Here is a 3,984-nt window from a genome sequence, read left to right on the forward strand (position 1 = left end):
AAAGGTTATTTGGCGCAAGACTCTTCCAGATGTTGTTCGTAATCAGTTTTATAGTGGTAGCATGAGGGATTGGCTTGTCAAGAACTTAAAGGACCCTGATCAGGATGATGAAGAGAGTTGGGTAGTGTATTTTGGAGTTACTCTTTGGTGGATTTGGAGATGGCGTAACTGCTACGTTTTTAATAGAAGAGATGAGCTTCCTATAGACTTTTGTGCTTTCTTGCAAGTGAGGTATGAAGAAGCAAGACGAGCTTTAAGGAGTGAATGGGAAGATAGCAACAAAGGGCAGCAGCCAAGAGTGCAAACTAATGTTAGTTGGCATAGTCCAGCTTATGGATGGTATGCTTTGAATTGTGATGGAGCGGCAAAGGGATGCCCAGGGCCAGCAGGGGGTGGAGCTTTAATAAGGGACTATACAGGAAAATGTGTGTCAGCGTTTGCTAGAAATTTTGGTCATTGTACAGCGTTCAGAGCAGAGGTGCTTGCCCTCACTAGAGGACTTGAAATTGCTCGAAATTTACAGATTGCAAAGCTTGAAGTTCAGATGGATAATTTAGCATGTGTTCAAGCTTTACACAAACAGGAGGTACCTCGAGGAGAAAATATACATGACATTATCTATTGCCGGAAGATGCTAAATGACCCAAGTTGGGAAGTGAAAGTTGCACATGTGTATCGTGAAGGGAATAGAGCGGCGGATTGGTTGGCCAACCGCGGAGTTGTTCAAGACTCTCAACTTGTTTTCTTTAATGTGTTACCGGGTGAACTTAGTCGTATTATAGATGAGGATACTAGGGGTGTGGCGATGCCGCGTCTAGTCCCTCCGTAGGTCTAGTTTGGTGTGCTTAGTTATTTCAGTAGTTTTATTTGTGTTCTGCTTTTGTTTTTCCTCTTTTTGGTCTTGTACCTCATTTGAAGCAAAAAAAAAAAAAAAAAAAAAAAAAAAAAAAAAAAAAAAAAAGCATCACAATATTCCACGTATGATTTCATTTTTATTTTCACATTTTCATATTTCCCTTTTGAAGCTTTTTACTCTTACGCTGCACGGCTGCACCCATCTCCCTCCATTGAAGCGTACTCCGAGTTCTTCATTGAAGCGGCTTCAGACTTTTCTCTTCTCCATTCTAGGAGCTTCTGAGGTACATTTTTTTCTTTATCACCTAATCGTCGAATATCAATTTCATAATCTAGGGTTTTGTTTCACACTATTCTTAATTTAATTCTCAGTATAGTCGATTTAGGGTTCTTCTAAGATGGATTATCGAACTTTTGATTTTAATTACTGAAGTTGTGAATGATTATGACAAACAATTTTGTTGCTAAAAGCAATTTGGCATTGATTTTCTTTAGCGACACGAATTTTATGTGATTTTTCGAGCCTAATTTAATTGAGTCTAATTTGGTTACAATTCTTGCAAATGTGTTGCAAAATTTGAGCTTAATGCCGAATTATTTATGAGGGTATTGGAAGATTTGGAACTTGAGCTGAGCTTGGGTTTTAAGGCTTGTTGAGCTCGAGCCGAGCTCACTGAGCCCAACTAAATCCTATTGAGCTCGAGCCGAGCCTAAATGAGCGGGCTGCTTGTAATTTGTTTTTGAGATCATATTGGATGAAATGACTGTAAAATGTTATGCATAATTTTGTGATAACTTGGTAATGCTTTACTTCTACAATTGTCATTAGATAAGTTGTTACAGTTGTGGACTTGCCTTTGGGCTATGGTTTTTGTTTCGACGGGTTCCGTATATTTTGGTGGGGATGCTAAGGACTAGGTTTGTGGTGGGTTTGCTCATTGTAGTTTGGAAATGCATTGGATCAATGATGAATTTATATTAAAGAATCCCAAAACCATGGCAAAGTAATTCGACTTTTGTTTGTGTTTAAGGAAATGAAACTTCAAGGCACATATCTTTGCTTTTTTTAGGGTTATTACTCCAAATTACAGCTGCTCCATAGATAAAGAAAACCATATCATATAATCTGTGAAACTTCATGAGAATAATGAGGGTACTTGGGATGGCATTTTGATGTATTTATGAGGGAATTGTTTGATGGATCCCCGATCCCAAGAATTACCATTGCCCATACAAAGCAAAATAGAGTGACTTGAAATCAATTTTAATTGGATGATGATCAATGATTCAATAGTAGAGTGTAGAGGGCAAGTTGTCAAACCTAAGTTAATGATTCATTTTTTTAAATGGCTTGTGTCTCCGGTTTCATACTTTGTAGATATGGTGCTAAAGAATACTATTGTACTGGTTTCACTTAATTTATGTGAAACTGAGTTTAGCTGTTTCTGCTTAGGTTAGAAACATAGAGAGGTATGTGATACTTGTTTTGAGGCACACCTGTCTGGTTGTCTAGTCATTATTGGTGATTTGTATGTTGTTTTGGAACCTTTATATCATCTTATTCACATAATTTTGCAATGATTTAATAGCGTTTTCTTGGAGGAGGAGAGGGTTGGGAGAATGTGTGGGAAGGTCAAGTCCAGAGGGATTATGCTTTGTAATTTCTATAATGGTTTTCATTCTGATGACAATTGCCTACTTGCCTTTCTAACCAGGCAATTTTTCTGTAGTATTTCCTTTGTTCTTTTATAATTGCAACTTACTTCTTTTTGGGAAGTTGTTGGCCAATGAGTTTCTCTATCTCTCTCTTCACACTTGGAGCCCCTTCTTATCTCTCTCATCTCCTAAAATATTGTGCATCCCCTCCATGTTGTGTTTAAAAGAAAACGGAAGAAGTATTAGTGTATTACCTTAAGCTTATCTGGATTTTTATTAAAATAGAGTAATTCTGTCTCGTGATTTTGATGAGACATTAATATACTTGGCTATTCTTAAGTGCAGAGAGAACTAGAAGTTACTGATGGCTGCTAGAGTGCTCTCTCGAATCAAAAACAGTTCCCTTGTCAATACACTGAGGCAGGCTAGTTCTCCATTTCGCAGCTCTTCAACTGTAACACAGGGCCAGCCATCTGCTGCTATTCTTGGCTCATACAACTCAGGATGGACCATGTCACCTTCTTCTCTGGGAACTACTTTGAAGAAATCCAGTGATCTTATTCCTGCAATGGGCTCTCTATGGAGAAATTCAGGATGTAGTCCTGCTTTAGGATCAGTTATTGCTCAGCCACTATCTGGTTTTTCTTTGAGTGTTCCTAGGATGACAGTATCTGTACGCTACAATTCTACATCAGGGATATACGCAAATGTAAGGAAGAGGTTCAGCAAACAACGCAGAAATAGAGGTGAAATGAAGGGAGTTTCAGATAATGATCTTTCTTTTGGTAAGTATGCTCTTCAGGCACTTGAACCAGCTTGGATCACATCTAAACAAATTACAGCAGGGCAGCTAGCAATCAAAAGGAACATGCGTGGTGGAAAACTGTTCATGCGCATATTTCCGCACAAACCGATTACTCTAAGACCTGCAGAAACACGTATGGGTCGTGGGAAAGGAAACATAGCACATTGGGTAGCTGGTGTTAGAGCTGGCAGAATAATTTATGAAATTAACGGAGTGCCAGAAAGTGTAGCACGCAAGGCAATCACGGTTGCAGCATCAAAATTTTCTGTGAGGACCAAATTTATCAAATCTACAACATAGTTACAAGTAGTGATTCTCTTCACCATTGTTTGGACCTTTTTCTACAGCATAATTACATGCCTTGTTTTCTTTGAATATTTGCACCTTTTTTTCTCTCAAGGAACTTGCTGGAGAATATTTTGATAGGCTGGATTCTGAGCTCTTGTTGAGCATTGAAGGTTGAGAACTTGGCTTGTAAATGCCCAGTATGCAGTTGAAGGGGTATTACAGATGATATCGGACTCTAACTAGCTGGTAGTTGAATTGAAATTTTAACTCTTGAGCTGTATTTGGTTGGGCAGAAAACATTTTCCAGAAAATAATACAAGTATGAACATTTTATCTTTTTATTATAATCATCTGCCGGTTTATCTGGTCTGAATTCGATC

At 38.3% G+C, this 3,984-nt stretch overlaps 1 pseudogene across 2 annotated transcripts; it reads left to right on the top strand.

Moving 5' to 3' along the window:
* Positions 1-998: 998 nt before the first annotated feature.
* On the top strand, positions 999-3,984 carry LOC145604776 (large ribosomal subunit protein uL16c pseudogene; annotated as a pseudogene). 2 transcript variants are annotated; one of them, XR_014104958.1, is made up of 2 exons: positions 999-1,139; positions 2,857-3,984. The product of XR_014104958.1 is annotated as a large ribosomal subunit protein uL16c pseudogene, transcript variant X1 (transcript). The 2 variants fall into 2 exon arrangements; XR_014104959.1 differs by having other exon boundaries at positions 1,017-1,139; positions 2,852-3,984.

The sequence above is a fragment of the Chenopodium album genome, chromosome 22 (genome assembly GCF_948465745.1).
Source record: "Chenopodium album chromosome 22, dcCheAlbu1.1, whole genome shotgun sequence".
Lineage (NCBI taxonomy): Eukaryota > Viridiplantae > Streptophyta > Magnoliopsida > Caryophyllales > Amaranthaceae > Chenopodium > Chenopodium album.